Below are 25,937 nucleotides of genomic sequence, written 5' to 3' on the forward strand. Positions count from 1 at the left end.
GGGAAGGCAGTAGCAGAAACTAAAAAAGGCCCCCTGTAGCAGGTGGTGTTTGAGTGGATCTTGAAGGAATCCAGGAGGCAGAGTGATAAGGGAGAGTATTACACACTTGAGATCATGTCTTTAGCAATAGAAGAGATAGTAGAGATCATTGAGCTCAATTTCCTCAGGAAGCAAAGGGCCAGAAGGTGAAATCGCTGATCCAAGGTCACTCAGTCCAGGAATTAAGTCTCAGAGTCAAGATCTGAACTCAGGTCCTGTGAGGTTGTATCTAGTTTGCCCTATGCCACTTCTAGCTGAGATCCGGTCCTCTCTGCTGCTCTTGGGTTGCACAGTCCAGGTGAAAGTCCAGGATGACAGAGCCCGTAACAAAGCACCAGAGATCAGCTGGAGCCTCTGGCCAGCGGCCTCTCACAGTTCATGGGCCAAGTCCGTGTCAGGTACAGTTAAGGGTATATGGGCACTTTCATGTTCCAATCATCTCCGAATTTCTGCCTTTTCGAAGAGCTATGGAGACACCTGGAACATGAAAGATGCTCCATAAAACCAAATTTGACTCCATTCTATCTCAGTAATTTTCCTCATAAATACTTCGCAAAGTTGTGAAATATTCTTGGCAGTAGAAATAAAACTTGAGTATCCTGGGACTGTGTGATATTTCATCTTCTTCCAAGTGGAAAGATTTTCTAGCTTTTGTGTTACTGAGGCAATCTCCTGTAGCACTGTTTAAAGTTGCTACCAGATGTTCAGAGAGCTTTGTGCACCCCCACGTACATGTGTGCATACGTCCATCTTTGCAAACGTACACACAAGTCAGGGTCCACATGGAACCCGAGGTCTGGGAGGGTTTAAGTCTGGGCTCCCCTAACTTTTTCCGATCAGGAGTTCTTGCTAATTCTCTTGGGCAGCTGGTTGGAAGAGACCTTGGACATCATCTAGATAAACATCCTCATTTGGCATATGAGGAAACTGAGACCTAAATGGATTAAGTTATTTGTCTAAAGTCTCACTGGAGATGAGACTTGAACCCAGGGCCTTCTATTGAACCATACTCCCTCCTCCTTTGTTTTCACAACAAGTGCCCTTCCTGCTATCATACTGCAACTTCTCAGACTCTCAGAATTGTCAGATGCTGTTAAAAATATAAATCTCTGATTCAGTCTGGCAACACTCCCAGTTCATAGGATCATACACTTAGAGCTAGAAATGGCTTTAGAGGCCATTGAGTCCTACCTGCTTCCTCTTTTTTACAGATGGGGAAACTAAGGTACAGAAAAGTAAAAGGGCTTGCCAAAGTTAGATATAGCATCTAGGTATTTGAGGCAAAATTTGAACTCAAGTCTTCTTGACTCAAATCCAGCAAGGCACTCTAAGTAGACTTCCTCCTTCTAACACAGATTGGCTATGGGAACATGTACTTCCCTTACACTCCCTGAACATCAGTTTCTTCATCTATTAAATGGGAGTAATGAGTATGGACCACAATATAACATTTCCACTCTTTCTGTTATTTGCTTGCATTTTTCTTTTCTCTTCTCAGATTTTTTTTACCTTCTTTCTAAATCCAATTTTCTTGTGCAACAAGACAACTATATAAATATGTATACATATATTGTATTTAACATATACTTTAACATATTTAACATGTATGGGATTACCTGCCATATAGGAGAGGAGGTGAAGGGAAAGGGGGAAAGTTGGAACAGAAGTTTTTGTAAGGGTCAATGTTGAAAAATTACCCAGGCATGTGTTTTATATATAAAAAATTATAATAAAAATGAATTTACAAAATAAAAATAACTGAACAATCAAAAAATGGGAATAATTATGTATGCACCACTGATATGACAGGACTGTTATGAAGAGAGTACTTTGTAAATCTAAAGCGCTACATAAACCTGAAGTGGTGGTGTGCAAGTCTGGGAGGAATAGTGGAGGGAAGGCAATCATGTAGCAGAATGAGGGGATGCCATTTAGTCACAATGGAGGAGCCCTAGCCTAAGAAGAAAGGCTCTGTTGTTGAAACAGTTGGGATGACTCCATACATCATTCCGAGGGCCCTTTGCTGGATATTTAGGCCTAGCCTGGCAATTGCTGGGAGTTTTTGAATTGGATCTTTGATTCCTTTCACCAGTCTTCAGGAACCATTGGGTCTAACACAAAAGGGGGACAGAGTGATGCAAAGGGATTAAGCGATTGCCCAAGATCTATGGGCAGTAACAGAGATAGATTTGAGACCATGTCCTCAACATCCAGAGCCCCTGTTTGTCCACTCGGTAAGCCCTTCTACAACAAAACAAGTCACCAGGCAATTCCTCCATATTTCCAGCAGCAGGGACCTTCTACATAACAAACATGGCAAGACAATGGAAAGAATGTTATTGAACTAAGAGGCAAGAGACACTCAGATAGCATGTGATCTTGAAAAACTCACTCAGTTGAAGAACTACTCAGTTTCGTGAGCTTCACAATAAAGAGAATCTGCCTAAGATATCTTCCAGCTCCCTCCCAGCCCTAAAACACACTATCAGTGTCCTTTTCTCCCAATAGTTTCATTAGTGAGGAGTGAATATGTGTGCGTATACAAATTTGATGTGCATTTAATATTCTACTTTCTTTTGGCTTCCACTGGGGTCTCCAGTACATCCAAGACCAAACCCAAGGCTCATGAATTAAACTATAAAATATACCTGTAACATTATCATCATACCTGTGCTATCAACATCATCAAGATGATGTGCTTTGGGTAGAATGTCTGTGAAAAGATGCTATTTCCAGTTAATATCAAATCCTTTCAGCATATTCTTTTTTTTTTCAAAATCTTATGGAGGCATTTTTTTTAATTTAAGAATCATTTCCCTTTAATCTCTCTTTGGTCTTTTGACCTTTTTTGTATCAAAAGTAATAGCTAAGCCAAGATCCAGTCGCTACATATGACAATGTGTGCCAGATTTCACATGTGGAGTCCTCTTCCTCTTGTGAGAGAAGGGAGGTATGGCTCAGCAGCATCTTATTGGGATCCAAATTGATCATTACGGAGAATCGGTATTTGATGCGTTTTAGTGTTTTTTTTTCTTTTACATTAGTGAAGTATGTTATTATATACACATATCTGTATGCATTTATGCATATGTGTGTGTTCTGGTCTTACTGTACTCTTTACCAACTCCTGCACGTCTTTCTAAATCCTTCATAGTCATCATTTTTTAGAGCAGAAAAAAAAAAGGATTTCATTTATTTCGTGTAGCACAACATGCTCAGAGTCTCCCAGTGACAGGTACCTACTTTGCTTCTGGGATGTTGTTATTGTACTTACTTTTCCCATGAAAAATCCAGTATATTCAATAGCAGCAGTAAAAAGTATGATTGTATCTGTGTATGCTTCAGAATTGTAAACTGGGAAGTTGGAAGATGATTTAGAGCTCTTTTCTGTGCTTATATGGAAATAAAATCTTATTTTCTCGTCAAAAAAGTTGGTAGGCCCTTGTATCGGAATGTTAAATAGGATCGTTGCCATGGATAAACTAGTTCCTTGGCTGCAAAATCCCTGGGAGGAGATTAGTGTCAGAACAAACCACTGGAGGTTGGTTGTGGGTACATAGGAGGCAACAGCATGGTGAGACAGGGATATTATTCACTAGGAGATTTTTAATGTTTGACTTAACATAGTTGAAGTCTCCCATGCGATTCTAAGATGGACTTTTGCCCAGAATGGGTTCTGGGCTAATAAAAATAAATTTGTTGAGATCCATCCCACGCTTGACATGACAGCCATCGAGCAGTAAGGGATGATGCACTGTTAAAGATGGCTGGCCACAGGTAGTAAAACCCTCTTCTAAAATACTCCATTAAGCAAAAGAATTTGCCTTTGGCCCTGGAGCCAGAGCACGCCCACTGGAGGTTTACAATGCCTGCTTAGGGACAGCTGGAAGAGTAGGATGCTAGTAAGCCGCTTCCCTCGGACGCCAGTGTCAAGAGATTGTGTTTCTATCTTAAATCAAACACAATATATGACTCTGAACAGCAGAATGATGAGTCTCAAAGGTCTCTGGATTCCCACAACATAGCATTTTCACTCTTTTTTGTTGTTGTTTTCTTGCATTTTGTTCTCTCTCATTTTTTTTTTCTTTTTAATCTGATTTTTCTTGTGAAGCAAGATAATTGTATGAATATATATATACATATATAGGATTTAACATATATATTTAGCATCTTTAACATATATTGGATTACTTGCCATCTAGGGGAGGGGCTAGGAGGAAGGGGGGAAATTTGGAACATAAACTTTTACATGTTGAAAAATTATCCATGCATATGTTTTGAAAATAAAAACCTTTAATTAAAAAAAAAAAGGATGGATCCCAAATTTATGACAGGCAACTCAGGATGCCAAGATGACTAAAACCTGCACACACCATAGTTCAATTAGTCCTCCAGTACAGGGCAATGGTTAAATAGTTTGGATATGGTGTCTAGCATCCTTTGTACTAATGATGTTCCAACTCTATTGTGCCCTGGTCAAAACATTTGGAAACTTTGTCTTCCCTTCTGGGTCCAATTTTTAAGCAAAATATTAATGAGCAAGAGAGCATCTGGAGCATGCCATACAAGATTAAAGGGATTGGTGGGGTTTGGCCTAGAAATTAAATGATTTAAGATAAATATAGTAACATTCTTTGATTATGTGAAAGATTGTCATTCAGTTGGACACAACTTAAAACAATAACAACTGAACAATGGCCTATGGGAGAGGGATTAGACATGATTTGCTTGAGCCAAAAAAGGCAGAACTTGAGGAGAAAAGTTGTAGGGTTGATGTCAAAGAGTTTTCCTGTGATTAGAACACAAGCCACAAAAACTAACAAACTCTCCCGTGTCATTTTCAAGCAAAAAGTTAGATGGCCACTTTGGGGAATTCTTCCTCAGGGATGCTTGAACTAGCCTTTCCTGAAAGTCTTCCAAATTCTGAATTTCCATGGTCCATAGAGGTCATGAGTTTATGGGAGGTGGGGGAGAGAAGGGAGGAGGTGCCTACTCTGAGTTAGGTTGATCTGACTGCAAGGAGGTTAAAAACTGATTTGATGTCTCTTAGATGGATGAACCCCGACATACAGTACAAGCAAAAGTAGAAAACTTCTCATTCTACTTTCATATCATCTTCTGTATTATGTCACTATCAAAGTAGGTTTAATCTTTGACAATACAAAGTAATTTGATGGGTCCAAAAGGAAACATCATAGATACCCTGAATCTTCACATAAAACCCCCTGAACTTTTATATTTGTGTATATTGACATGGTCATTCATTGAACTGTGGGCATGGTGCATAATAATTAATTGGAATAATCATGATGTAACCTTTGCTATTCAAAAATAGCAAGCATTTATTAAGGTTTAAGGCTTCCGGTTTGAGGAAATACTGTAAATATGTGAATTCATGTGATCCTTTCAAGTACCCTCGGAGGTGAGTGATCATTTCCATTTTACAGAGGAGGGATCTGAGTCTAAGAGAGACTACATTAATTTCCCAGGATCTCCCAGCTAGTAGTGAGATAAGATTCAAATGCAGGTGTCCCTAATACAAAGTCCAGCATTCTACCTAATTTGTTATTGTTCGGTCATTTCAATTGTGATTCTCCATGATCCCATTTGGGATTTTCTTGAGATATTAGTCAATTGTCTTTTTCTTTTCCAGTTTGTTTTACAGATAGGAAACTGAGGCAAACACAGTAAATGACCTGTCCAGAGTCACACAGTTAGTAACTCTCGAAGGTTTCATTTGAACTCAGTTCTTCCTGACTTCAGATCCAACACTCTACCCACTATGGCACCTAATTGGCCCAATCCACTAGACCATATTTAATCCAGAATGATGAGATGCAGTTGCATAAATGAAGGATAAATCGGGAGCTGTAGCACCTCAACCTGCTTGGTATTTTGTCAATATATGTCAGTGAAGAGTGTACCCCCCCTTCTTTGGGAGACTCTGCCCTCCCACCCACTTCCTGCAAGTGAGATCAGCCTCTACTACCTCACTCAGAGCAAAGCCTGATCTCCGCCGACTGAGCTCCAGCAACAACAGCCTCTTTGCCTCAGTAGATCCAATGTTCTTTTAAACATCCCTTTATCTCCACTTCAAGCTGGTTCTTTGAACTGAGGCACCCATCAATAACATTTCTAAATAACTTCTTCAGTGATAGGGAAGTAGAATTTTTGTTGTTGTTGCTGGTTTAGCTTTGTCTTATTGGTTGGCCTGGCATAAGAGAAATGTCAACTTTCCTTTTTTCAGCATTTTTTTGTAATCATGTCATGTCTAGCCTTCCCCCAGAGGGTTATCAGCTCTGTGCTGTGTAACAATCACAAAATTGAATTTCTAGGAGAGCTCCATCGCTAACTTTGCTTCCCTTAATTTGTCCTTCACAATAGCAAGAGGAGAGAGGGCACTGTTTCTGAGGTGATACCCCATTGCTGTTTGGAAAGGATTACTCTCTACACTATAAAGACACTTCCAAGAAGGTCCTGGGCTCTTGTGGACTTGGAAGAATAGTCTGGAAAGGTTTGGATTTGGCCACTGAAGGGGGGAGAATTCTAATGTGTCTCGACAGGCTTGCTAGTTTTCCTGGAGAGGAAAAAAAACATCTATTTAGGAGTTTTCTTCCTCCCAATTCAATTCCTTTTTATTCAACAAACATTTATTAAATCTTTACTACCAGTAAGAGTTATGATAGGTTCTGGAAATGTGGACAAAAATGAAACATCTTGTCCTTAAGGAGTTTATATTCCACTGCAGAAAAATAATGTATACAAAAAGAATCTAATACAAAATACACTAATAAATTCAAAAGTTATTTTTGAGAAAATAATGAATATCTCTGAATGTTCCTGGTACTTTCAATCTAATAAATAAAGAAACAAATTCTGTCATTTCTATGATGGCTACTATGTGCCAGATACTGTGCTAAGTGGTTTTTATACCTTATCTCATTTGATCCTCACAAAATTCGTAGGGAGTATTATCATCTTCATTTCAAATGAGGAAACTGAGGCAGACAGAAGGTAGGCTACTTGCTCAGAATTCAGGTCTTCTTGATTCCAGACTTAGTGCTCCATAATTTGTGCAACAAAGATGTCCAACAAGCAAAGACTCATGAAATTATGGCAGGTTTTCCATCTTTTTTTGTTATCCTATGTTTGAGTAGTGATAGTTTGCTGAACTAAGTCAATATGAAGTTGACGTAATTGTTCATTCTATGTATTTTTTATTTTAAATCTTTCTACAAATATTATATTAATGCTTATCTTTGCTTCAATAGCTTGATTGTATAGATTATTACCTTGAATTTTATAAAAGAATGATGCTGTATCAGAACTGCCATTAGCTTTCCGTTAAAATATAATCAACTTCATTTGGTGATGTTGTTCAGTGCTTATTATGTCAATGATGCAGTATTCGTATAGTCTATAAGTATTTGATTTCTCTTATTCTTTTCTGATCCATCTCTTACCTATTCCATCATCTGCATTAAAGATGAGTTAATAGGGAAGGTATTATGTCTCACTAACCTGTGCCACAAATCTTGGTATAGAAGCTGAAATTTTTTTTACAGTGACCTTTTTTAAATAATATTTTCCCCAATGACATGTTAAGACAATTTTGAAACTATTTTTAGAGTTTTAAGATCGATTTTTTTTATTCCTCCCTCCACTTCCCCCTCTCTGAGGCAGTAAGCAATCTGACTTAATTTATACGTATGCAATTATGGAAAGTGTTTTCATATTAGTAATTTTACTCATGAAGACACAGAGAGAGAAAAAAAAAGAAAGAAAGAGAGAGAGAGAGAAAGAGAAAGAGAGAGAAATAGCATTCTGCTCTGTTTTCAAACAGTATTTTTTTTTCTGTAGAAGCAGATAATATGCTTCATCATGAATTCTTTGGGACTGTCTTGGATCACTCTTGCTGAGAATAGCTAAGTCAGTCACAGTTCTTCATTGTACTGTCTTGCTGTTACTATGTACAGCATTCTCCTGGTTCTGCTCACTTCACTTTGCATCAGTTCGTGCATCTTTCTTAATTCATCCTACTTGTCACTTACTATAGTATAATAATATTCCACCACAATTATATACCATGATTTATTTAAGATAGGGGTCTTCTTGCAAATACTTACTGTGAGTACTACAGTAATAGATGTCCAGATGTTTACATGAAATAGATCTTTTTGTAACCTTGCTAATTTTTTTTAGCTTTTTAAAATTACTTTGTTTTTGTTGAATGTCAACTTTGTTTTTGCTATTTATCAATCTAGAATTGATGAATTTTTTTCTTATGTCAATAACTTAAACTTTCCATTTCCAATTTAGGAATTAGTCAAAAATTACTTTTGTGATTTAAATAAACAAGGGATCTGGCCACAAATGATTCTAATTGTTTAGTCCTTCTTTGAAGAAAGCACCCAAGAGCAAATCAGGCTTTGTTGAGACTCTGAGTTCTGTTGAAACTTTAAATGAGAAGCTATCAAAAGTTATAGATAGCTGTTACTTTTGAATACATTTTAAAAATCTCTCCCTGCTTTCTAAAGATTCCCCACAAAATCCCCCCAGACCTGTTTCCTCAAGACATTTATCTCAACTGAACTAAACAAAAATCTGTTTGGCACACAACTGATGTTTCCTGATTCTTCCATGCTGTTCTCTCCAAAATGATTTTCAATGCTTTCATCACTAATAAAACAATATAGTTTCTGTCAGAGGAAAAAAAATCTCTACAAATATGGCCAAAAGGGGAGGGGAGAGTCATGCAGGGTACTCCTCATTCAAAACTACTTGACAACACCACAATAAATCTTTCTTCGATTCCCCACTTGCACTAAGATAAATCAACCATGGTTTTATTACATGCTGCTTTGGGCCAGCCACTATACTAACAGTTGAAGCTATAGAAACAATATCAAAGAAGTTTCTACCACTGAGAAGATGACATTCTACTGGGGGATAGTCACAGGCAATCCACAGTCAGTATGTAGAAAGTGATTTCAAGAAAGAAAGAAAATTAATATTTGAGTGCATAATGAAATCCCACAGCTGGGCTAGAGGTAGCATCTGAAGCTCCAAGGCTGAGGTTACAAAGGGGGGTGGGGGGGTGGAAGGCACATTCTAGATGTGGAAGTACATCTAAGCAAAGGTACAATCGCAAAATAAATATTATGGATGGCCAGTGACCAAAGTTCAATGTGACTGGAAAAGAAAGGGCACAAAGAAAAATAATATCAAATAAAATGGAAAGCTAAACTCAGCAATAGAAAAACCAAAGCAAGTCTTGAATGAATAGATCCAGGGTTCTTAAACTTTGTCCACTCCTGACCTCTTTTCAATCAAGAAATTTTTATACAACCATGGGCCTATAGATATACAAATCAAACATTTACTAATAATAAAGCATAAAGCAATTTATTTTAAAAACAATTCTGTGGTATACATATAATTTTATCATTTATTAAAGACAAAAGCATATTTGCATATTAATGAGAGGGCTTGCTACTTTATTTATATTATTTTTCATGACCCCTACAATTCAATTATGGGATGGTGACCCAGAGTTTAAAAAGCACTGGAATAGATAATGAAATGTGCTTCACAGTAGAAATGTTAGGAACCACCAGAGGAGGGGAAAAACATCTATGTTCTTATTCTAATACTTCTTTTCTTTTTTATAAAAAAAAATGCTTCTTTATTTTTTTGTTTTTTTCTTAATTTTTTTTTCTTTATCACAAGGTAGGGTTCACTGGGGTAGAGGGAAGGATGTAGTAAATGATTATGATATAAAAATGAACATAAATAAATATATCATTGCTATTATTGTTTCTAAGAAGTAACCAAGAGGGTTTGCAAAAACTAAAATGTGGACAACTTTAAATGGTAGTATGAAGATTTCCCACTTTTTCTTGAAGGCGATAGAGAAACATTAAATATTTTTAGCAGAATGACAGCTGGTTTTAAGGATATTAATATAGAAGAGTAAAAAGAGAAGAGATTGAAAGCAGGGAAACCAATTAGGAATCTCCTTAGATGGACTAGGGGAGAAATAATGAGGGCTTGAACTGGAATCGAGGTCACATGACTGTTATGAGAACCATCATGAAGGTGAAATAAACAAGACATGACAACTCATTAAACATCAAAGACAAGAAAGGGAAAAGACAATAATGATGAAGTTGAAAACTGACCCAATTCAAAAGATAAGGTATTCTTGGTGGAAAAAGGAAATCTTAAATCAAGAATATGATTCAATGATGATCTTGTTGAATTAATGCAAGACTAAAGTTCAGACTTGATTTACAGAATGGATAAATAGATTCGGGACAAATATTTATGTCTATGGACAACACACACACATACATATATTAGGCAGGTAGTTGAGTTTTTGAAAAGTTCAATTGATGTTCATGTCTGATTATAATTTTTATTCATTTAAGTGATATTTTCACTTTTTTACACAAAGTAGAAAATTAAATAGTATAATTGTAACCTCTCAAGTCATATTAAAGTACAGAATCTCAGGGTCATAGAGAGGGTCAGAAACTATATAGTCCAATATGAACCCAGTCAAAAGTCTATAATTCAAGTGAATTCAAATTGGGAGGGGGGTTTCTTTGTTTCCCCTGGACATAGTTCATCTTTAGGTGCTTAATAAATATATGTCAAATTGAATGAATCAGATCGACTACTTTCTACAATAGGTCATCCAGCTTAAATGAAATCTTCTAGTCCAAAATATTGGCCAGAGGGGGAATTTTTATGTTAATATACTTTAATTTCATGATTACGTGTATATAAATAATTATATGTATTTGCATATACATGGCCTTTGTTGAAAAAAAAACAAATATTAATGTATCATAGGAAAGAAAAGTTTCTAAATAAATAGAAACATGCTACCTTATTTTTTGGTAACTTATGCTTTCCCAGAGATTCCTGGAGGGAAAAATCATTGGGCATTTCAAATGGATTAGCTGTGGATGCTTGTATTGGCTCATCCATACTTTGTCACTGGCATTCTATATCCCAGAGGACACTGGGGAAAGACACCTCCCTGGGAGCTGTCCAAGGTTTCCATGAACTACTGTGTGAAAAAGTCATTCCTCTTCATCCCTGGGCAGTTATGCTTATACAGGGTTTCATAGTGTCATAGAATCCTAGAGTCATAAAATATTTTAAAGGTAATAGAGGAAAATGGTAAGGAGTCTGACACAGCTGTAGTTGTGCTGAAAGACTGGATTCACCTTAGGGGAAAAAGAGAGGGCCTGCAAAGGTGCAGAAGCATTCTAGAAATAATAGTGCAGGAGCTGGTGAGAGAGATTAGGGTGAAGCTTTGCTGGACAGAGCACCAGAGGCCTGAAAGGTCCATGAATGCAAGCTTTAGGTAACTATAAGAGGAGATGTATTTTTTCAATCAGCAAGAAGTGTCTTGCCACACACACACAAATATTGGCCACCTTGCTCTCATTCCTATACCTCCATTTTGATTCTGCTCTTTTTTACCTGCTGCATCATAATCAGAGACCCTCAGAGCTGCTCATTGATCACCTGGACCAATCCATCCATGAATATAATATTCTCTTTACAAATCCCCTAAGATGTGGACATCTGTTCTTTACTTCAAGTCCTCGAGTGAAAGGAACTCACTGCCTTCAAAAAGGGTCAATTTCACTTCTGAGGTGTCCTCTCGTGGGGTAGCTCGGTGGCACAGCGGTCTGGAGTCAGGAAGATCTGAATTCAAATCCAACCTCAGACACAAGTAGACTGTGACTCTAGGCAAGTCATTTAAACTTGTTTGCCTCAGTTTCCTCATCTGTATAATGACGTAGAGAAGGAAATGTCCAGTATCAGACAAGAAAATTCTAAATGGAGTTTCAGTGAATTGAGCAGGACTGAATGAAACCTGTCAGAAAGTCTTTCCTTCCTTAGATAAAGCTGCCTCTTGACAGCTTCCATCTATTATAATATTCCCTGTGGGACCAAGGAAAACATCTCCTTTTTGCAAAAGTCATTCAGATACTTAAGAATGGTTTTCATAATTTCCAACCTCCATTTTTTCTTCTATGGGATTAATACTCCTAGTTTTTTCATGTGCTGTTTTTATGCCATAATCACATCACCACAACAATCACCTTCCACTGGATATTATGCAGCTTGGCAGACTTTTTAACCAGGCATGATTTTATAGATATTAGAATCTCTGGATGATGAATAGCCTCCACCAATTTAGGGAACTTTTCCCAAGTTAACAGTATATATCTGAGATAGGACTTGAACCTATGACTTCGAGACTGAGGCTATTCTCCATCCACCATAGTAGCCTTCATGAAATGTAGGTTGGATTTATTGTTATTCATTGTATGACTTTGTCCAAGTCAAAGCCGCTTTCTTCAGTGAGATAATCACTGCAATGCATGTTCTTCACTCAGGTTCCCATGAGGAAATATGCCATCTGAACAAACATGAGAATGTCCACACTGGAAGGTTCTCTTGTTTGAAAGTTGTCCACAATGCTTTGGTTTGCTTTTGCTCAAGGTCATATAGGCAGTCTTTCCCCAGTGTCCCCGGCTCACACCGTAGTTGCTTTTCTCTGAGGACTTTGCCACAATCAGAACACGGTCGAGTCAGATCCCAAGCAGATTACATACTCTCTAGCTCAAGTCACCACTTTCTCATTCAGTCTTTTTATGCACTGTCAACCTGCTCCTCTAGAGCCATAAATCTTCGATGAACCTCAAGTATAACGATATTTAGAGATTTTATCTTTAGGGCTCCATTGCAAGTGCCAAATCCCTCTAATGATACGGCCCGATTATCTACAATCTTCACTTAAAAACATTTTTGACGGTCTGAGCCTTAAAAGGAAAAAAAAATGCAGCTATGTGCTTTGACCTTGAGCTTTTTATTCTCTTTACTTTGCTGTACTTTCCAAGCAAACATGGTTTAAAGCTTTCCTGATGGAAAGTCATTAACCCCCGATAGAGTAAGCAGCTAGATGCATGAAATCTAGTTTATATTCTCCCAAAGAAAGTCTTCGCTGGTTTGCTCTCAGTTAATAAACATTTATTAAGAACCCACTATTTTCCAGTAATTGTGCTAATTATTGGATTCTTGTAAGATTTTCTGTAAATCAAAATCAAGTTTACTAATTAATAACAAGAGTGATAGCTGGCATTGCATAACACTTTGCTCATACTTCCTCAGGTGATGCTTAGAACAACAATGTCAAAAAAGTACTATTATTATCACCACTCTATAGATGAGGAAACTGGGACTGAGGGAAGTTAAATGACTTGTCTAAATTTATCCACTGAGTCAGTCTCTGAGGCAGAATTTGAATTCATGTATCCCTGACTCTGAATGCAAGACTCCATCCACTGTGCCACATAAACCCTGTGCCAATTGCTTTGGAGAAATAATCAAGGAAAATAAAATTTCCTGCCCCCAAATAGCTTATCATTTAATAAGATTAGAAGATTATAATAGGAATTCAAGCAAAATGGCAGAAAAACTCTAGGAAACATAGAACAATATCCCACGCTGAGGAAAAGTAAGCTGGAGATGGAAAGTGACCAATAATAGTACATGGAATAATACACCTTTGAGATGATTCACAGATCTTGGGGATGAGTGACTAGGAGAATAGTGACATCAGCGGTGATACTTTTACATGAAAATGGAGAAATTGAAAGATTTCTGACACTAACTAATGTATCACAGCATCCATGTATTAAGAAGGACCTTGGCAAGCAACTTGAAAACATAGCAAAACAAATCTCCTTTCTATAATATTCTTAACACATGATCATTTTTCTTAAAGATCTCCAGTGAGGTAGAGCTCAATACTTCCTTTCCTTTAAGGGTTAGAGTCGGGAGGCATTTAGGGTTAGGGTTAATGCGCATTCTACTTTGGGATATTTCTATTAGGAACGTTTCTAATTAAATTAAGCTAAATTAGCTTCATTGAAAATTCTATCCATTATTCCCTGGGATGGAGTTTCTTACCCTTATGTTTCATGGCTCTCTTTGCCAGGGCTCTTGCTCAGAATAATAGATTTAAGGCATAATTGAAGGAAAAGGTCAATCTCAGATAAAAGTGATGATAAAGAAGACTCAATATCAGGTAGTGTAGTGAAAATAAAGATGTATTTTTTCCATCCAAGTTCACAGACTCAGAAAACTCTCTGAAGAACTCAGATTTAGAACCCTAGGCCAGAATCAAGCAGAAGAAAGTTTATTCTATTTCCCACATGACAGTGCTTCTAATACCATAAACCATTTCTTCTTCTCACTTGGCCCTACCCCTTCCCTGGTCTTCTCTTCCTAAAACTTTATTTCCCTGATTCCTCGTTTGCTATTAACTCAAGGCCCCTTCAACATCCTAATTATTTTGCTCTCTTTAATCCTTAAGGTCATCAATGTCCTTTTTAAACCACTGTGCCCATAAGTGAGCACAATACCACAAATGAGGACCGATAAGTGCAAAGGACAGGGAGATTCTTATCTCTCTGTTCTGGAAAATCTCTCCCTCAAAAAAGGCTATGAAGGCATAATGAGGTATATCTTAATTCACAACAGCCCTGTGGGAATCTGAGCTTATACCCAGTTCTCTGAACCTCAGAAATTCCCTTATTTTGTGACTTAGTTTAATTCAAAAAAACCGTTAATACTATACACCATACAAAGAAAACCCTGAGCTAGGGACCAGGGATATAGCTTATCTATGCTCATAGTAGAGTGATTCTGGCATGACAATAAAGTTGGATTGAATGGGGGAGAAAGTGTAGATGGAAAAAACTCAAAGAAATCCATTGTCTTTCTGTACTCCAGGAATAACACTAGTGGATAGATAGGAGATATTGAAAAGGTAGAATTGATATAACCTGGGCACATCAAATATAATAAGTGAGGAGAGAGAGAAGATAAAAAGGTAAAGTCAAAACCTGGAAGAAGGATGACTAGGTACTATTGGCATATTGTGAAGTCAAAGAGTGGGAAAGATATTTAAAGGGAAAGATAAGAAATTCAATTCTTGATGCATTGATTTTGAGGGGCCAGTGTGATCACAAAGCAGAGATATCCTCTGAGAAGCTGGGGATGTGAGGCTGGAGCTCAGAAGAGAGCCTGGAGGTACACATGTCGCTCATATGCATCGAGGTGTAGCACTTGGGGTCGAAGAAATAAAATGGCATTGCCAAGGAAGAAAAGGCAGGAGAAGAAGAAAACAATAGTCTCAGGTAGAACTGGAGGAAATATTAGGCAGTAGCCTTGGATAGAACTGGAGGAAACATTAGGCAATAATCTCAGATAGAACTGGAGGAAACATTAGACAATAGCATCAGTTAGAACTGGAGGAGACATTAGGCAGTAGCTTTGGATAGAACTGGAGGAAACATTAGGCAATTACCTTGGATAGAACCAGAGGAAACATTATGCAGAGGCCTTGGATAGAACTGGAGGAAACATAAGCCAATAAGCTCTGCTAGAACTGGAGGAAACATTAGACAGTAACCTTGGATAGAACTGGAAGAAACATTATGCAGTGGCCTTGGATAGAACTGGAGGAAACATTAGGGAATAACCTCGGCTAGAACTGAAGAAAACATTCTTCTGAAGGGATTGGCAGGGAAGCCAGCCTTCCTCCTGTGTCTCAGTCTTTATTTTAGGGTATAATCACAAATTGTTCCCTCAAAGGGTTTGCAATCTAATAGCAAAAATAAAACACATGCACACCTAATTTTAATTCAAAGTAACAATATCCCCTAAGATATAGAGCTGAGTAGGACCCAGAAGGCCCCAGGTCCAGCCTAGGGATTTTACCTGGGATGTAACTGAGGTAAGGGAAGAATGCATGATTTACCTTAATTAGTAATTAATGAGTAGAAGCAACATTTGAACCCATGTCATCTGACTCCAAATCAAACACATTTTCTGGAAGCAAGGAAGGAAGGAAGGGAGGGAGGGAGGAGGGAAGAAAGGAAGGAAGGAGGGAAGAGAGGGAGGAAGGAAGGAAGAAAGGAAGGAAAGAAGGAAGAAAAAAAGGAAAAAAGGAAGGAAGGAAGGAAGGAAGGAAGGAAGGAAGGAAGGAAGGAAGGAAGGAAGGAAGGAAGGAAGGAAGGGAGGGAGGGAGGAAGAAAGGAAGGAAGAAAGGAAGGAAGGAAGGAAGGAAGGAAGGAAGGAAGGAAGGAAGGAAGGAAGGAAGGAAGGAAGGAAGGAAGGAAGGGGAGAATAATGATTAAGCACCTACTATGTGCCAGCACTGTACTACCTGATCTGCAAATATTGTCTTATCTGATCCTCACAACAGCCCTAGTAGGAAGATACCATTGCTATTGGCATTTTATAGCTGAAGAAACTGAGGGAGACAGAGGTTAAATGCCTTTCCCAGGATAACAAAGCTTTTGAATGTCCAAGGCTTGATTTGAAGTCAGGTCTTCCTCTCTCCCACACTTTCTCCAGTACATCATCAGCTGCTCCCAGGTAATTAGTGAAAGGCATCTAGCCACTGCTCTTGATCAGCCAGAGATAAGGATACTTACCTGTAAATGAACTTTCAAAAAGGAAGGTTTATTGCATCCTAGGACTAGAGCAAGAAGGGGTATCATAGGCCACCTTGTCTAATCATATTCATTTGGTCATTTCATAGGTCATCTTGTCATTTAGCAAATAAGGAAACGGAGCCCCAGGAAGTGGTATGCCTCAGATCACAAAGGCAATAAGCTTTAAAGGTCTTCCACAAATGTCCTCTCACTTCACAACTCATGTTTTTTTCAGAGAGCCTTGGTCAAAGGAGATGGGCCCAGTGGAAACTGGCCTGGAAATGGCCTAGGAGTCATATGCCAATCCCAGACTTTCTAGATGAGGAAACTGAAGCCAGAGGAATTGAGCGAATGAATTTGCCTGAGGCTACTCAGTGTCAGAGCTGGAATTTGAACCCAGATTCCCAAATGTTCTTTCCTCTGCACTGTGAACCTCTCCAAGGGGATGACAGCTTGCAGGTTGGCCTTTTGAAACCTGAAAGAGCCACATAGAAAAGAGTCCCTTCCTAAGCCCTGGAGCTACTGTGGGACAAAAAGAGCAGGATTAGGAACTGTGGTCCTTTGTCACTTTTCCCGCCCCAAAATAACCTAAGTACCCCCGTGAGACTGAGGATTGGCCAAACACTTGCTGCACTGGAATCTTGAGACTCCCGATTTAAAAATGGTGACTTGGAAATGTTTAAGAAAAAAGAACAAAATAAAAAGAATGAATCTGCTAAGGAAAAGAGAGAGAAGCTAGGATGAGCTTAACCAGAGGGAGCCGTGATCTTTGAGCAGATTGTGACCTCTCGTGCCAAGAATGGCAATCAGTTATTTTCCATTTCCAATGAGGTCAAAGCAAGGGGAAATGGATGCCGACCGAGCTCCAAAGTGGGCATTTTCCCATCTGACCACTGTGGGGGAGCCCTGGCCCCTAGCACTCATGCTCCTCCTGCCACTGCTTGTGAAAGTGAGGGCTCGGGCCAAGTTTCTGCTCCTCAGTAACAGCGGCCAGGAAGCCCAGCCAGCTTCCCAGCCCAGCATGTTCTGTTAAGTAGGAGGTAGCTCCAAATGGCTACCAGGTGCTCTCTCAAGAATATTTGGCCCCGTTCTCTTGTGCAGGTCAGCTTGACATTTCCAGGCAGTCCTGGCATCCAGAAGTCAAACCGATCCCCTTGTGGCGCCCCTTCCAATTATGCCATCACAGCGTGTTTCCTCAGGGTGTTCCGAACAACAATATGAAATCATATTGTCCTCATCATTTTTCTCATCCTATTCTTACAAAAGTGCCACCTTTGTGAAAGGCTCTCCTCTGGAATGCCTGTTGTCCCATCATTTCTCCTTCTCAGCTTAACAAGAAAGCAATTAAGCTTGATGATAAACCATTTCTTCTTCTCATTCGGCCCTACCCCTTCCCTGCTCTTCTCTTCCTAAAACTTAATTTCCCTGATTCCTCATTTGCTATTAACTCAAGGCCCTTCAGCACCCTAATTATTTTGCTCTCTTCAATCCTTAAGGTTGGACTTCCTGGTTCCACCATATCCTTAAAGATTCCCAGTCCAATAATTGTGTTCTGATTCATCACACCTGAAGGACCTTTGTAGGCTGATAAAACGCCTTAGAATTCGAACATTATGCAGATAAATTCGAAAGATTCTGCGGGCTGTGATCCAAACATAGGTTTGGCCCCTGAAAGGAACGGAAACCACCTTGGGGTTTCTTGCACAAAGGCCTGCTTCTTCGTGCTATATTTCAGGGAAGCCGGAGCCATCAGATCTTGCATAAATAAAGTGAAGCTCCACTAGTTCACTGTCCATTTTCCAAGGAGGACTGGTCCAGCTTGAGACTTCATTGTTCCCAAAATAATTAAACCACCCATTTCGCCTGAAAGTAATATATATGTACATATATATATATATATATATATATATATATATATATATATCTGGTTTATATCTGTGATGTGTATAAATATGTTTATTAGACAGCATAGATATAAAATAAAGGGATGTGCATACACGTATGGATATGTTTAAATTATCTAGAAAAACGTTTGTGTAATATAACATATCCCTATACATGTGTATGTAATAGATTCAAAATACAAGTATATGTTTATTCCTTGTACTTTGATCCCCAGCACCTACCATAGCATTGGTCTGGTACATGGTAGGAGGTTAATAAATGCTTGATTGATGGACTGATTGTATTTAAAGAAGGGGGTTCACCCTGTGGTATCTATGGATGAATTTCAAGGGGTCAGTCATGTTGGACGGGGAAATGGAGCTTTATTTACACTGATTTCTAATTGAAGTTTGGTTTTTCCTTCAATGCTTTACAACACTATTCTGAGACAGAGGTCCTTCTGCCAGAATGACAAAGGTGAAGAGAAAACTAACTGGGTTCACACAAGGTCAAAGGGCAGAAGCAACAAAGGATCTAGGAGCAATATTAGCCCCAAACTGAGAGCAGCAGGAAAGGGGTCCACAAGCAGGCTAACTTTTCTCCCCCAGACTGGGGGAGCATGTGCTGCCTCTTCCCCCAGAGGAATGACAAATAACAAAGAGGGATATTACCCAGAGTATAAGGTTGGGAGTAGCCAGAGAATTAGGCCATGGCTTCCTGTTACGCAGGACTCGGCACATACCTCTGGAGGTCAGTTGGGATTTTCCCAGTTTTGTCCAACTCTTCGTGACCCCATTTGGGGTCTTCTTGACAAAGATGCTGGAGGGTTTACTTCTTTCTCCAGCTCATTTAACAGGTGAGAAAACTGAGGCAAAGTTGAGGGACTAGCCCAGAGTCACACAGCCAGCAAATGCCCGAGGTCAGATTTGCATCCAACGCCTCTGGCCTCTGGCCAGATCTCTCTCCACCAGGCCACCCAGATATCCTTGACACATACCTACATCAAGATGTTCCTTCACGCTAGCTTTGATAATGACAGGGCCCGTTGTCATACATGCAAGAAAGCAGCTCAAAGGGAAGCATATGTACGGATATGGGGCCGGTCTCCAGCTGCCATGTTTCAGTGGCTTTGGACCTCAGATGTCCCAGAGCTGGAGCTGCCAAAGAAGCGGGAAGCTTCTGATGTAACTGGGTGAGAGGTATAAGAGAGAGGGAACAGACAGGCAGAGGGGGCACACGCTGGGATGTTTGTACCGCTGGACAGCAATCAACTAGGAAGTATTAATCAAGCAATCAGCATTTAGTAAGCGCTGGCTACGAGCTGGCATTGTGCAAAGTACCAAGGCTACAAAAGCAAGATGAGAAAAAGCTCGGCCATCAAAGAGCTTACATCCAAAGTGGGGAGAACGTGTGTGTGTGTGTGTGTGTGTGTGTGTGCGCGCACACATGTGAGTATTACAGGAGAGACCTAGTCATGGTGACTTTTCGGCACTGAGCAGCAGAATGAGGGAAGATAAGAGAGAGGGATACACCGTTAAAAGGTCAGAGTAAGTTAGAATTCTGTTGCCAGAACAAAAATTGTCCTTTTCATAGATAGGTTTGAGGAGTTATTTACGGAGCAAAAGTAGCTGCGATTCTAAAGGGAGCAGGGGGGATATCAGGGAGAGGTGAAGAACAGTTCCTTTGCTCTGTTGTCCCTCACTCAATCTCCTTTATGTTTGAGGAGATGGATCTCTGGGGAAATTTGCCTTAGCCAGGGGGCGTGATAAATTCTGAAATGAGCACCTAACCATCCACTGGGAGACATTAAACAGAGAGAGCCTGAGGGTTAGGCCAGGGAAGTAGAGGGTGAAGGAGAATCAAGCAGAATTGAGCAGAAAATTCTGAAGAAGAGCAGAAGTGAAAGGGGCAGGCTCAAAGGGCAAAGCTGCTCGCACCCAGGACTTTGGCAAAGAAAGCTTCCTGCCTGCTGGCTTCTGATGGGGGATTGCAGATGGACCGGCTTCCTCTCAGAGAAGCCTCACTGCAATAAATGCAGTCTCACTGGCATGGGAAAGGCTCACTAAGCAGAGCATCTTTGGGAGATGGAAGAGCACCTGGCAGCCGACTCCACCTCAGCTGAGAAATCTATCAGTAAGCACCTACTGTGTGCTAGGCACTATGCTAAGTGCTGAGGATAGAAAAAGAAGCAAAAGGCATTCTCTGTTCTTAAGAAGCTTATAATCCAATGGAGGAAAAAACAGAAAACAAATATATACAAAGCAAGTTATATACAAGGGAAATAGGAGCTAATTGACTGATGAGAGGCACTGGACATAGGAGGGCTTTGGGAAAACTTCCTATAGAAAGGGGATTTTAATCAAGAAACGAGGGAGGGAAACCAGGAAACTAAGGAAGATCATTCCAGCCATGGGGGAAAGCCAGAGAAAATGCCTGGAACCCAGACAGGGGAGGTCCTGTTCATGAAAATTTCAGGAGGCCTTTGTCATTGTTCTGAAGAATACATGGACAGAAGGGAGATATAAGTAGACTGGGGAGAGGCAAGATGGAGCTAGGTTATGAAGGACTTTGAAGGCCATACAGAGCATTTTAGAGTTGATGCTTAATGTAGTGCTCATTGGAGTTTATTGTTTGGCAGAGGTTTCTTGGACCAGAACATTAGGAAAATCACTTCAGTAGCTCAATGGAGGAGAGTTTGGATTGGAAAGAGATTTTTCAGCAAGTGGAGCCACCCACTGGCTACGGCAATAGTCCAGGAATGAGGTGATGAGGGCCCGCACCAGACTGGGAGCGAGTGTCCGAGGAGACAAGGAAACATATGAGAGATTGCAGAGGTGATACTGGCAGACCTTGACTTGAATGGGGAGGTGACAGATAATGAGGCATCCATAAGGGTTCCTGGGTTGTTAAGTCTGAGAATCTGGGAGAATCACAGTGCCCTCTGCAGCTTTGGGGAAGGTAAGAAAGGAGGACTTAGGGGGAAATTTATTAATATATTTAGTTGAACATGTCCTCCAGTCATCCAGTTTGAGATGTCTGAAGGGCAGTTAGAGATGCAACAGAGAGTTACAGGACTGGAGCAGTTAGTTTGAGAGTGATCAGCATAGAGCAAAAGCATGAATTCCCTGGGAGCTAGGAAACCACCAAGTGAAGACGTATAGCAGGAGAAGAGAAGAGGGTCCAAGACAGAGCCCTGGAAGATTTCTATTGTTTGAGAGTGATCTGGAAGAAGAGCTAGCAAAGGAGACAAAGAAGGGGTGATCAGATAGATAGGAGGCAAAGAAAGAGAGAGCAGAGGAAGGGAACCTGATTAATCCCAGCAAACCCCCCTCCCCAGTGAATGATGAAGGCAGCTGAAAAGAACTGGAAAAAAAACCTAAGGGCTCATATGTCAATGTCTGTGATCCCATGATCCTATAATCTCTGCAGGACCCAGGTTCTTCATCTTGAACGTGAGGAAGTTGGACTAAATCGCCTCTAAGTTCTCTCCTAGCTATAGAACCATTGTCCCATGACTGTCTAACCTCTGCAGACTTGTTAACATGTAGAACATGAAAGGCTTGGACTAAATGGCCTCCCAAGTCTTCCAGCTTTAGATCTCTCGTGTCTATAATCTCAGCAGTCTCAGTGGCCTCCTCTGTGACATAAGCTGCTTGAAGACTAGATGAGCCCTGAGGTCCCTTCAGCTTTAGATCCCTGACCTTGGGATGATTTCATGCAGGTGTCTTGGCCACATGGACTTCCCAGGAAGGCACGTCCCACCAGGGATCCTTACAAAGGCTCACTCTTTCCATGGAGCACAGTGCTTAGAAGAGAGTAAATGCTAAACAAATGTTCAATAACTTGCTGTTGACAATGACTTTGGACACATTCGTCGAGAAGGGATCTCAAGGTTTATAGAGAAGATGCTCTCATTCCTCTCCAAACTATGCCCCAGACTTTCCCTACTAAAGCCTAGAATTCACACATCAGAAGCACCCCCTATTTCTAGGCTCCTGCCTCTGATTGGACAGTGCCTTCTAGAGCCTCCAATTAAATAAGGGGCTCACATAATCTTCTCTTTTTTTTCCTTCATGCTCCCCCCAAGCTCACTACCCAAGGTATCTTCGTCCATTAGATGGCAAGGTTCTTGAAGGCAGTAGGCATCCTTCTCTCTGTTTGTTTTCGTATTCCCAGCTTCACATAGCACCTGGCATACTATAATGTTTAATAAATATTTGTTAACATTATTGATGCTCCATCTTAACAATATACTTCTTAAAATGAGTCACTGATCACAAAATGCAAGTCTTCATATCTAGAACCTGTGCTTGTTCTAGGTACTATTGTGTAAGAGGATTTTAATCCACAAGATAAGTAAAAACATGGATAACTAATGGAAAGAAGTAAGGGACAAGGGGCAGACAGAGGGGATCTAAGTTCTCTAATGCCAGATGATTCGAGTTATGGGAGAACAGAGAGATCAAATACCTCCTGGTAAGAAAAGTTAGAGGTTAAAAACCAGGGTGGATTTCCAGATGTCTCACAGGCTCCTGAATTGTATCGATGCTTCTGGAATAAGCCAAAAATATATAAATATAATAAGCCAAAAAGTCATGACAATCCCATCAGCATCCCTCATAAAGGGGAATTATGAGGGATGCTGATGGGATTGTCATTACTTTTTATTCTCCAGGATCATTGAAACTTTTTAGTGACATAACCTGAACCATCCATCTATCTGATTACCATTTACGACGGGCCATGTAGCATAAAGGAGAAAGACTCTTCAAGTAAAAGACATTGCTAATGGGAAATGAGAATTCTTCTAAGAGGCCCTGAATGGCAGCTTTGCTTCCTGAAGCATACATTCAGTGCAGTTCTCTATCCTCTTGGAAATGGTAGAAATCATTCAGCTCTTTCTGGCAGTCCAAGCCAGAGAGACTGGAGATGACTGAGGAGGTCTCAAGCAAAGCCTCCGAGATCTACCTGAATGAAATCACCTTGTAGAATTTATCTTTGATAGTGAGATAGGCAAAATAGGCAAACACTCATATTCCTACTTCAAGAGGACATTATTTATTTCTGTTTTTACAAAAAGAGTCAATATGATGCTCCATGACAATGGTAGAAAACATATAGAGCTGGAAGGGCCACCAGACAGCTACTAATCCCAACCCTTCACTTACACATTATGAAACTGAAGCTCCCAGAGGTCCAAATAGTTGGAAAGTAGATTTAAAGTTGGAAGGAACTTTCCAGGCAATAATATCCAAATCTTTCAGAGCTGTTTACTTGATCAGTTGACAAACACTCATTAAGTACCTACTATATATTGTGCTAAGTGCTAAAGATGTAAAGCCAAAAATCCAGTGACTGTTTTTAAGCAAATGGTGGAAATAACATGCAAACAACTGTATACACACAAGTTCTATAGAAGATATATTGGAAATAGTCAAGAAAGAGAAGGCACTGTGTTGTGATATAGGAGCCACCTTCCAGTGGCTGCTGGAGGTCCAAGTCAGACTTGTAGAATGGATCTCTTTATGTGAGAGAATGATGATTATACAAGGAGACTGAGAAGAAGTTGTGTCCTCTAAGCTCTCTCCTCTTCCCTCTACCTCCAATTTATTTCATTCCCAATCCACAAGGAACATCTATGAAGGCTGCCTTGCAACTCTTTAAGTTTATGATTCACAGCTGTGGAGGCTCAGGAATAATTGACCTGCCCCTTCACCTAGGCATAGTCCTTGACAGCACTAGTATTAAGAGACTTTGGGAAAGGCTTGCTAAAGAAAAAGGGGTTTTTAGTCAGGACTCAAAAAAGACCGCTGAAGTCTAGATTTAGAACTCAAAAGGACCATTGAGGCAATTTAGTCCAGATGAGAAAACTGAGGCTACATCACATATGTTGCCCATGGTCACACAGCTGGTAAGTGCCAAAGTGGGATTTTAGCCTAATTTTTTCCTATAATCATCTCCAAGACCCCACTTATTGCTCTATGTTCTCTCTTGTAGGATCTCTTAAAGTAGCCTTTTTAAAATTCCACTTATATCCCTGTTCTCAAGACATAATAAGCACTTAATAAATGTTTTAATTGAATAATTGAACTAATAAATTTAAAATATTAGTCAAACAATTCCAGCTTCTTCCAACTCCAGGCTTAATACACTTCCACTAGTATCACATTGACTATCCATAAATACGAATGAAAGGGATGACAGCCCCACTATATTGTACCTTAGTAACACCACATTTGAATGGTTGTCTGGATGTCTTTGGTTTGGGTATCTATACTTAAGGGGGAATGTTGAGAAGTTGGCATACCACCAGGGGATAATCAGCTCAGCAAGAACCCTTGACGCCATGCCATGGGAAACCATCTCATGTGAGGATCATTGGAAGGGATGAGGGCTAATTTGGCCTGGAGAAGGGAAGACTGAAGAGTACACAAGTCCTCTTCACACATCCAAAGGGCCATTTATGGAAGAGGAATGCTAGATTCTCTGGCTAACACCAGAAGGCAGAATTCAGACCAATGGGGATAAAGACTCATTTCTTCTTTTATAAAGTTCCTGCCTCTAATGATTCCCTCATATCTTCTTCCATAATGTGATCATCCCCATCTGTGAAATGAGGGCAAGGATAACCAAAATAATGGGCAGTTAAATTGAATTTTATAGAAATTTAATCTAAGCCTCAAGAGAATCCTTTAACTGAAGTATTATACGTGCCATTATCCCCATTATACAGATAAGAAACCAAGGCTCAAAGAATTAAGTGAATCCCCATGGATACAGAATTAGTAAATATCAGATGCAGGATTTCAACTGAGATTTACTTAATTCCCAGATTAGCATAATTCACTGTAGCATGCTGGCTAGATTGCCTCTAAGGTCTCTTCCAATACTAAATAAATCAACAACTTGTAACTCAGCTCCCACAAATGTCTTGTGCCTCAATTCTTTCTGAGTGATGGTCCTTGACTGCTTTCACCTTTGTCGTTTTTTTATTATGATTTTATTTTATTTTATTATGATTACTATTATGATGATGATGATGATGATTACTATTATTATTATTACTATTATTTTATTATGATTTAGACCAAAAGTTCTGTGAGGACAATAGAAGTCTTTGAAATATATAATCACATAAGTGCTGTAAAGCACCAGGTATGTTTTCACATGTAAATGAAATAGCAAAGCAATAATTATCCCAAATCTATTCAGCCACTGAAAAAGAAAGCCCATCTTTTCCATAGCTGGTCAGCTTCCTTTCTTGGTAGGAACAAAGGGGCAGCACCAGTGTTTTGATTGCTTTGCTGTTGCGTTGATTGTTAGTGTGGTTTCTAGTCTCATGGCAGAGATTATTCCATTCATGACATTGGCCAGAAGTATAGATAGGGAGCTCCTATGTTTACTGTTATTGGTAGAAATTCTCAGACATGCTCACTGCCCTTAATCTCAGCCCATTTTTTTTCCTCTCAATCTTTTTCTCTG

The 25,937-nt window shown here is 39.7% G+C and overlaps 1 protein-coding gene across 1 annotated transcript in view; it reads left to right on the forward strand.

Annotated features, from left to right (window-relative positions):
- Window positions 1–25,937, forward strand: part of NEGR1 (neuronal growth regulator 1) — a 1,024,353-nt gene that overhangs the window by 964,953 nt on the left and 33,463 nt on the right. The gene's annotated exons all lie outside the window — the stretch shown is intronic.

Source organism: Sarcophilus harrisii, chromosome 4 (genome assembly GCF_902635505.1).
Source record: "Sarcophilus harrisii chromosome 4, mSarHar1.11, whole genome shotgun sequence".
In the NCBI taxonomy this organism is placed as follows: Eukaryota; Metazoa; Chordata; class Mammalia; order Dasyuromorphia; family Dasyuridae; genus Sarcophilus; species Sarcophilus harrisii.